Source organism: Arachis ipaensis, chromosome B3, assembly GCF_059453495.1.
Source record: "Arachis ipaensis isolate K30076 ecotype BB chromosome B3, ASM5945349v1, whole genome shotgun sequence".
In the NCBI taxonomy this organism is placed as follows: Eukaryota; Viridiplantae; Streptophyta; class Magnoliopsida; order Fabales; family Fabaceae; genus Arachis; species Arachis ipaensis.
Genome location: NC_142438.1, coordinates 54196960 through 54207738, shown reverse-complemented (window position 1 = coordinate 54207738; position 10779 = coordinate 54196960). Strand labels below are relative to the sequence as shown.

Below are 10779 nucleotides of genomic sequence, written 5' to 3'. Positions count from 1 at the left end.
AAATCGCCAGGCATGATTTCCTTTAATGAGGTCATGTACAGCTTTCCGCGCGTGCGCACCATGCGTGCGTGCGCGCCGATTGTTTCTGTGATCCATGCGTGCGCGCCATATGCGCGCGTGCGTCGGTGGGATTTCTCTGATCTACACAGATGCGTCCATCCTTGCGTGCTGCTTCCAGCTATCCACATCCACGCGTGCGCGTGAAGTGCGCGTGCGCGCCCATGCTGGAATTCCCAAAATTCAAATCTTCATGTTCCTTCCTCTTGTGCATGCTTTCTTTCTCTCTTCCAGGCCATTCTTGTCCTATAATTCCTGAAATCACTCAACAAATACATCACGGCATCGAATGGCAATAAAAGAGGATTAAAAATAGCAATTTTAAGGCAAAATAAGCATGTTTTTCATCATGGAGCAATATTAGGAAGGGAACACAAAACCATGCATTTCTTGTGAATAAGTGTGAGAAATATTGACAAAAACCCCCCAAATTCTACACAATATAAACCACAAAGTTGGGGTTTATCAAGGTACTTTCATCATCGTCATCAAATTCTCTCACTCTTGAGCTCCCATCAACAATTAAACCTTCTCGGAGCTCATGTTGGGTGTCTACTATGAGTTTTCCCTTTTCTCCATCTTCAACGGAGTTCTCTTCCCTATCAATCAATTCATCATTAGGCTCCTCTTTGGCAAAAGTGGATTGAGGGTTTATCTTCTCAAGTGGCTCGCCTCCTTTTGAAATTATAGCATCGATGCTAGACTTGAGGGTTGAAGGAGGCGGTAACGGTGGGCTAATGGGTGTCACAAGTTGTAAAGGAGTAAGGTTATTAGAGGTAGAGGGAAGTGTTAAACAGGACAAGACCTTGGCAAGAATTGCCATGCAATTGTCTTGTTTCCTTTAAAATTCCTGTTGTTCTTGAATGTAGGCTTGAAGATTGTTCTCCTCATGAGGAAGGTTGAAGTGAGTGGGATGATGGTGAAGGTTAGGTTGCTTCAAGTGCGGTGATTGGTAAGGTAAATGAAGAGGAGTTGGTGGTGGGAATGGCAAAGGGACTTGAGAGTATAGTGGTTGTGTCTCATGTAGGGGATATGGAGCATGAACATGTGGAGGGGCAAAATTGTAATGATTGTGGGTTCCTCTAGATATGAGAGGTTGATAGGCATTAGGATCATAGGGTCCATGTGAAGGTCCTTGTTGCCAAGAATTGCTTGCTTGCGACTCTCCATCAAATTGGCCTCCCATATTTTGATGCAACCCGATGTTGGTATTATCATCCCCTACAACATGATAACAACCAAACTCCAAGCCAAAAGGGTGATAGCTCATGGTGAAAAGAAAAGTTAAGACTCAATGATATTAACAAAAGTAATAAATAGATGAATATATACCCTAACTATATCTATTTACCTAGGACTAAACAAATAAAAACGTTAGTTACTACTACTAGTTAGATAGAGGCACCATCTACCAATTAGTGTTAAGTAACAAACAAAAATCAAGTATTCACACTATTCACATATTCACAACAACCAAAACTATAGCACTCATTACACTTAGTATCCCCGGCAACGGTGCCAAAAATTTAGTAGGAGGATGATCGTCGGTTAAGAATTCTCACAAAAATAATTACGTTGATAGCATAGTTCCCAACCAACAAACAATCTTCCCCAAAAGTTTGGAAGTACAAAGGTTGTCACTCTTCAAAATAAATATAAATCGGGAGTTTTAATTCCCGGGTCATCTCCCAAGGACTAGTGATCAATGAGTGCACAATTTCGGTTGTGAAGGCAACAAGATTTCAATAAAGAGATAAATAATTAAAGGAATAAAAGAACATTCAAAATTACAAGTAATGAACTAATAAAGGAATTAAAGAACTAGCTATGTAATATGAATAAGTAAGCTATAAAAGTGATTGATGTATGTATGTGTGTGTGTGATTCAAAACATAAGTGGAATCTTGGCTTGGGATGAGCTAGGCAATCATTTTCTTGTTGGAACTACAACTATGAATTTGTAATGGATTAATCTCACTTAGTTAACCCTCACATTGGAGAGTAGGTTAAGTGAGCGTTAGTGGAAACAAGAATAATTAACAATCCAAGAATCATCACTAAATGTTACACATTCCAACTCTAGGATCCCAATTGCTCATTTTTCCCAAGCCAAGAGGTGGAAATTTAGCCCATAATCAAAATTGACATTTTCACAAACATTTGGTGGGCAAAAATATAAATCATGACAAAATTGAGAAAATGCTTGAAACTATGAGCAACAAATGATCAAAAGCAACAATAGCAACTCAACCAAGCATATAACAATCATCAATCATCAAAATCATCAACAAAAAAGTAAAATTGCAAAAAGTATATATATTAACACTATGACTTTAATTACAAGAAAGAGTATCAAAATTGTAACTATAAAGAGTAGTAATTAAGAGATACTTACAATGGAGGTGGTGCACGAAATTGTGATCCTTAACCACGGCGCCAAAAACTTGGTGCTCGGAACGTAATTCACACACTTTATCACAACTTCGCACAACTAACCAGCAAGTGCACTGGGTCATCCAAGTAATAAACCTTACGTGAGTAAGGGTCGATCCCACGGAGATTGCCGGCTTGAAGCAAGCTATGGTCACCTTGTAAATCTCAGTCAGGCGGATTCAAATGGTTATAGAGTTTTAATAATTAAAAGATAAATAAAACATAAAATGGGATAGAGATACTTATGTAATTCATTGGTGAGAATTTTAGATAAGCGTATAGAGATGCTTTCGTTCCTCCTAAACCTCTGCTTTCCTGCTGTCTTCATCCAATCATTCCCACTCCTTTCTATGACAAGCTGTATATTGGGCATCACCGTTGTCAATAGATACTTCCCGTCCTCTCAGTGAAAATGGTCCAAAATGTGTTGTCACCGCACGGCTAATCATCTGTCGGTTCTCGATCATGTTGGAATAGGATTCAGTAATCCTTTTGCGTCTGTCACTACGCCCAGCACTCGCGAGTTTGAAGCTCGTCACAGCCATCCCTTCCCAGATCCTACTCGGAATACCACAGACAAGGTTTAGACTTTTCGGACCTCAAGAATGGCCGCCAATAGTTCTAGCCTATACCACGAAGACTCTGATCCACGATCAGGAGGCTAAGAGATACACATTCAAGCTTGTTTTCATGTAGAACGGAAGTGTTTGTTAGGCACGCGTTCATAAGTGAGAATGATGAGTGTCACATAATCATCACATTCATCATGTTCTTGAGTGCGAATGAATATCTTAGAGAAGAAATAGGTCTCAATTGAATAGAAAAACAGTAGTACTTTGCATTAATTCATGAGGAACAGCAGAGCTCCACACCTTAATCTATGGTGTGTAGAAAATCTACCGTTGAAAATACATAAGAACAAGGTCCAAACATGGCCGAATGGCCAGCCTCCAAAACGTGATCAAAGGATCAAAAGATAATCCAAAGATTCGACCCTTAACATGATAGTAAAAAGTTCTATTTATACTAAACTAGTTACTAGGGTTACAGAAGTGAGTAAATGATGCAGAAATCTACTTCCGGGCCCACTTGGTGTGTGCTTGGACTGAGCATTGAATCTTTCATGTGCAGAGGTCTTCCTTGGAGTTAAACACCAGTTTATAACCTGTTTCTGGCGTTTAACTCCAGAATAGAGCAGCGAGCTGGCATTGAACGCCAGTTTGCGTCGTTTAAACTTGGGCAAAGTATGGACTATTATATATTGCTGGAAAGCCCTGGATGTCTACTTTCCAACGCAATTGAGAGCACGCCATTTAGACTCTTGTAGCTCTAGAAAATCCACTTTGAGTTTAGGGAGGTCAGAATCCAACAACATCTATAGTCCTTCTTCAACCTCTGAATCTGATTTTTGCTCAGGTCCCTCTCAGGCAGAAATTACCTAAAATCATAGAAAAACACACAAACTCATAGTAAAGTCCAGAAATGTGATTTTTATTTAAAAACTAATGAAAATATACTAAAATCTAACTAAATCATACTGAAAACTATGTAAAAACAATGCCAAAAAGCGTATAAATTATCCGCTCATCACAACACCAAACTTAAATTGTTGCTTGTCCCCAAGCAACTAAAAATCAAATAGGATAAAAAGAAGAGAATATACTATAAATTCCAAAATATCAATGAAACTTAGCTCCAATCAGATGAGCAGGACTAGTAGCTTTTTGCCTCTTGAATAGTTTTGGCTTCTCACTTTATCCCTTGAAGTTCAGAATGATTGGCATCTATAGGAACTCAGAATTCAGATAGTGTTATTGATTCTCCTAGTTCAGTATGTTGATTCTTAAACATAGCTACTTTATGAGTCTTGGCCGTGGCCCTAAGCACTTTGTTTTCCAGTATTACCACCGGATACATAAATGCCACAGACACATAACTGGGTGAACCTTTTCAGATTGTGACTCAGCTTTGCTAAAGTCCCCAATTAGATGTGTCCAGGGTTCTTAAGCACACTCTTTTTTTTGCTTTGGACCTTGATGTTAACCGCTCAGTCTCAAGTTTTCACTTGACACCTTCACGCCACAAGCACATGGTTAGGGACAGCTTGGTTTAGCCGCTTAGGCCGGGATTTTATTCCTTTGGGCCCTCCTATCCACTGATGCTCAAAGCCTTAGATCCTTTTTATTACCCTTGCCTTTTGGTTTTAAGGGCTATTGGCTTTTTGCTCTTGCCTTTTAGTTTAAAGAGCTTTTGGCTTTTTCTGCTTGCTTTTTCTTTTTCTTTTCTTTTCGCCATTTTTTTTCTTTTTTTTTTCACAAGCTTTTGTATTCACTTCTTTTTCTTGCTTCAAGAATTATTTTTATGATTTTTCAGATCATCAAATAACATTTCTCCTTTTTCCTTATTCTTCAAGAGCCAACATATTTAACATTCATAAACCACAAATTCAAAAGACATATGCACTGTTCAAACATTCATTCAGAAAATAAAAAGTATTGTCACCATATCAAAATAATTAAACTAATTTCAAGGATGAATTCGAAACCATGTACTTCTTGTTCTTTTGTTTTTAGAACAGTTTTCATTTAAGAGAGGTGATGGATTCATAGGACATTCATAGCTTTAAGATATAGACATTTAAACACTAATGATCATGTAATAAGACACAAACATAAATAAAACATAAAGCAAAATTTTCGAAAAACAGAAAATAAAGAACAAGGAAATTAAGGAACGGGTTCACCTTAGTGATGGCGGATAGTTCTTCCTCTTGAAGATCTTATGGAGTGCTTTAGCTCCTTAATGTCTCTTCCTTGCCTTTGTTGCTCCTCCCTCATAGCTCTTTGATCTTCTCTAATTTCATGGAGGAGGATGGAATGCTCTTGGTGCTCCACCCTTAGTTGTCCCATGTTGGAACTTAATTCTCCTAGGGAAGTGTTAATTTGCTCCCAATAGTTTTGTGGAGGAAAGTGCATCCCTTGAGGTATCTCGGGGATTTCATGATGAGGAATTTCCTCATGCTCTTGTTGAGGTCCATGAGTGGGCTCTCTTGTTTGCTCCATCATTTTCTTAGTAATGGGCTTTTGAGATGAATCTCTCCATCTCCCATGACTTGGAGGTGGAAGCAATTGCCTTCCATTTCCTCTTTCTAGAGGTTTCTCTGGCCTTAGATGTCGTAAATGGTTATGGAAAAATAAAAGCAACGCTTTTACCACACCAAACTTAGAAGGTTTGCTTGTCCTCGAGCAAAAGAAGAAAGAAAGTAGTAGACGAAGAAGAAGATGGAGGTGTGTGAATGGTTTGGCCAAGGGGTTTTTTTGTGGTTATGATGTGTGAAAAGGAAGGAGTGATGGTTTGAATTTGATTGGGTGGGTGTAGGTGGGTTATATGATGGTTTTGGAGGAGTAATGGAGGTAATTGGTGGAGGTTATTTTGGGGAAGAGTGTTATGGAAAGGTGTGAAGAGGAGAGGAGAAGAGGTGTGGTAGGTGGGGATCCTGTGGGGTCCACAGATCCAGTGGGGTCAAGGACTTAACATCCCTGCTCCAATTAGGCATGTAAAACGCCCTTAGCATGCATGTCTGGCGTTAAACGCCAGCTTGCTGCTTGTTTTTGGCGTTAAACGCCCAAATATAGCCCTGTTTCTGGCGTTTAACGCCACTTTCATGCTCTGTTCCGGCGTTAAACGCCAGTTTGGAGCTTGTTTCTGGCGTTTAACGCCAGCTTGATGCTTCTTTCTGGCGTTAAACGCCAGTTTGATGCTTCTTACTGGTGTTTAAACGCCAGTAAGTTCTTCCTCCAGGGTGAGCTATTTTTAAAGCTGTTTTTCATTCTATTTTTTATTTTTCAGTAGTTTTTGTGACTCCACATGATCATCAACCTAAAAAACACATAAAATAACAATAGAAAATAAATAAATATAATTAAATAACATTGGATTGCCTCTCAACAAGCACTTCTTTAATGTCAATAGCTTGACAGTGAGCTCTCATGGAGCCTCACAGATATTCAGAGCATTGTTGGAACCCCCTAACACCAATCTTAGAGTTTGAATGTGGGGGTTCAACACCAAACTTAGAGTTTGGTTGTGGCCTCCCAACACCAAACTTAGAGTTTGACTGTGGGGGCTTTGGTTGACTCTGCAGTGAGAGAAGCTTTTCATGCTTACTCTCCATGGTTACAGAAGGAGATCCTTGAGTTTTAAACACAAGGTTGTCCTCATTCAGTTGAAGGACCAATTCTCCTCTGTCCATATCAATCACAGCTCTTGCTGTGGCTAGGAAGGGTCTTCCAAGGATGATGGATTCATCCTCATCCTTCCCAGTGTCTAGGATTATGAAATCAGCAGGGATGTAAAGGCCTTCAACCTTTACTAACACGTCCTCTACTTGTCCATAAGCCTGTTTTCTTAAGTTGTCTGCCATCTCTAAAGAGATTCTAGCAGCTTGCACCTCAAAGATCCCAAGTTTCTCCATTACAGAGAGTGGCATTAAGTTTATTCCTGACCCCAGGTCACACAGAGCCTTCTCAAAGGTCATGGTGCCTATGTTACAGGGAATTAGGAATTTACCAGGATCCTGTTTCTTTTGAGGTAATTTATGCCTATCCAATGCATTTAATTCATTGGTGAGCAAGGGAGGTTCATCTTCCCAAGTCTCATTACTAAATAATTTGACATTCAGCTTCATGATTGCACCAAGGTACTTAGCAACTTGCTCTTCAATAATGTCTTCATCCTCTTCAGAGGATGAATACTCATCAGAGCTCATGAAGGGCAGAAGGAGGTTCATTGGAATCTCTATGGTCTCTAGATGAGCCTCAGATTCCTTTGGTTCCTCAAAGGGAAACTCCTTATTGGTCACTGAGCGTCCCAGGAGGTCTTCCTCACTAGGATTCACGTCGTCCCCCTCCTCTTTGGGTTTGGCCACACCAAGTAAGGTAATGGCCTTGCACTTTCTTTTTGGATTCTCTTCTGTATTGCTTGGGAGAGTACCAGGAGGAGTTTCAGTGACCCTTTTACTCAGCTGGCCCACTTGTGCCTCCAAATTTCTAATGGAGGACCTTATTTTATTCATGAAACTTAAAGTGGCCTTAGATAGATCAGAGACTATATTTGCTAAGCTAGATGGATTCTGCTTAGAATTCTCTGTCTGTTGCTGAGTGGATGATGGAAAAGGCTTATTATTGTTAAACCTGTTTCTTCCACCATTATTAAGCCTTGTTGAGGCTTTTGTTGATCCTTCCATGAGAAATTTGGATGATTTCTCCATGAGGAATTATAGGTATTCCCATAGGGTTCCCCCATGTAATTCACCTCTGCTATTGCAGGGTTCTCAGGATAATAAGCTTCTTCTTCAGAAGATGCCTCTTGAGTACTATTGGATGCAGCTTGCAATCCATTCATACTCTGAGAAATCATATTGACTTTCTGAGTCAATATTTTATTCTGAGCCAATATGACATTCAGAGTATCAATTTCAAGAACTCCCTTCCTCTGAGGCATCCCATTACTCACAGGATTCCTTTCAGAGGTGTACATGAACTGGTTATTTGCAACCATGTCAATGAGTTCCTGAGCTTCTGCAGGTATTTTCATTAGGTGAATGGATCCACCTACAGAATGGTCCAATGACATCTTTGATAATTCAAATAGACCATCATAGAATATATCCAGGATGGTCCATTCTGAAAGCATGTCAGAAGGACACTTTTTGGTCAGTTGCTTATATCTCTCCCAAGCTTCATAGAGGGATTCACCTTCTTTCTGTTTGAAGGTTTAAACATCCACTCTAAGCTTGCTAAGCTTTAGAGGAGGAAATAACTTGGCTAAGAAAGCCGTGACCAGCTTATCCCAAGAGTTTAGGCTATCTTTAGGTTGAGAGTCCAACCATATTCTAGCTCTGTCTCTTACAGCAAACAGGAAAAGCGTAAGCCTGTAGACCTCGGAGTCAACCCCATTGGTCTTAACAGTATCACAGATCTGCAAGAATTCAGTTAAGAACTGAAAAGGATCTTCTGATGGAAGTCCATGAAACTTGCAGTTCTGTTGCATCAGAGAAACTAATTGAGGCTTTAGCTCAAAATTGTTTGCTCCAATGGCAGGGATTGAGATGCTTCTTCCATGCAAATTGGAATTTGGTGCAGTAAAGTCACCAAGCATCTTCCTTGCATTATTATTTTTGGCCATGTCTCCTTCTTTTTCGAAAATTTCTGTCAGATTTTCTCCAGAGAGTTGTGCTTTAGCTTCCTCTTCAGAGTCCTTTCAGGTTCAGGATCAGCTTCAACGAGAATGTTCTTATCCTTGTTCCTGCTCATATGAAAAAGAAGAAAACAGAAAAGAAAATATAGAATCCTCTATGTCACAGTATAGAGATTCCTTTATGTGAGTAGAAGAAGAAAAGAAATTTGAACACAAAAAGAGGGAGTGGGTTCGAATTTTTAAGAAAGAGAAGTGTTAGTAGATAAATAAATAATTAGAAGGAGGTGAGAGAGAAGAATTTTCGAAAATAATTGAAAAGAAAAGAAAAATATTTTTGTTTTTATTTTGAATTTTGGTTAGAATTTGAAAATTAAGAAAAAAATAAAATTAAATCAAATTAAAATTTAAAACAAATAGTTAATTAAAAAGGAATTTTGAAAAAGAGGAAGGTGATTTTCGAAAATTTAGAGAGAGAATTAGTTAGGTAGTTTTGAAAAAGATATGATTGAAATAGTAAACTTTTAAAATCAAACAAAAAGTCAAGTAGTTAATTGAAAAAGATTTGAAAATCAAATTTGAAAAGATGGGAAGTTAGAAAAGATTTTGAAATTAAGTTTTGAAAAAGACATGAGCTGAACAAAGCTCTATATGCTTGATGCTTGGTACTTCCGTTGTGTATCATTTAACTTGTACTATATAATATACGGTAATTATGTAATTCAACTCATAGTATTGCAGGAAAGTTTGAAAGGTGATGAAATGTATTCTTTTATTGGATCAATTTGGGATAAATTCCAAGAACTCAACAAGAATGAGACTGATCATGTGGACTACAAACTGCTTTCTGGAAATGTAAGATATATAAGACTAAGTACTATTTTGGTCTCTAATGTTGAGGTCGAAATCTAATGTTTCAAACATTCTATTTCAATTTTAAAATGTTCCAAACGGATGTAATGTTATCTTACCGTTAAATTTGATTCGAATAATTAACAAAAAAAATTTACATTAATAATTATTAGTGGGTCAATTTTATTTCTGTATTGAAATCAAATGTTATATTAGTTTTTAAATGTTAATTTTTTATGTTAATTTTAAATGTGGGATAATATTGAACCCGTTTAAAATTCTTTTGGATTGAAATAAGACATTTAAAATATTATAGACTAAATAAATATCTGACTCAAATATTGAGAACTAAAATAATACTTTATTCATATATATATTTTCTCATACTAATACCTTGTCTCAGATTATTTGGGATTTGGACATTTGTCATTTGGTGTCCGAGAGTTTTTTGGCCAAAAAATTTTAATATGAAAATATTTTTGGAGTTATGCCCCGAGATAAGGTCGGAGGGTGTTATGTCTGGGTGTGGTGGTTTTGGCCTTCTCATTCATCGCCAAAAGATTTAATATAATTTTGTGTTTGAATTCAACTTATCTGGCATAGAGTGTAAGAGTGAGATGTTTTTTTAAAATTTTAAAATCTTTTTTTTTTTTTGCTAATAACAAGATAATTTTTAGGTGTTTTTTTTTTAATTGTAAATTTTTTTTTGCTAATAGCAAGATGCTTTTTAGGTGTTTTTTTAATTAAAAACGCAACCTTTTAGTTGCAAAAAGTTAGAAGAAAGTATTTTTTCGCAAAAGTGACTATGCACAATGTTAGAAGCAGTTGATCTGATGCAACGATTCGCAAAGAGAGAGAAGCACTCTTTAGCAGATTGATTTGACAATTTAGTTTTTAGTTGTATGTGAAATAGTAATAATATAATATTATTTGTAACTAAAGTTGACTATTTTATAATGAAGAATAAATAAAAACATTTTTTTGTCTTTTTATATAAAATAGATAACCCAACATATGAGAGATTCATACTTTTTTTTCTCTCATAATTGTGTTTTTCACCATTTCTTTCTTTGAACTTCAGTGTCTCGAATATTTTTAGTTTTGATAGGTGTAACAAAATTTTCGTCGGAATAATGGAAGGCAATGTGAGTTTATTAGTATATTTTGATGGTGACGTTATATCATATACAGTTGAAGGTGTAAAATTTATTTGTAGAAATCTAATAAATTTATATTTTATGA

At 37.2% G+C, this 10779-nt stretch overlaps 1 non-coding gene across 1 annotated transcript; it reads left to right on the top strand.

The window, feature by feature from the left end:
* The first annotated feature begins 8178 nt into the window (after positions 1 to 8178).
* Positions 8179 to 8286, top strand: LOC148570672 (small nucleolar RNA R71). The gene has a single exon (XR_015880400.1). It is a non-coding gene; the product is annotated as a small nucleolar RNA R71 (small nucleolar RNA).
* The last annotated feature ends 2493 nt before the right edge of the window (positions 8287 to 10779 follow it).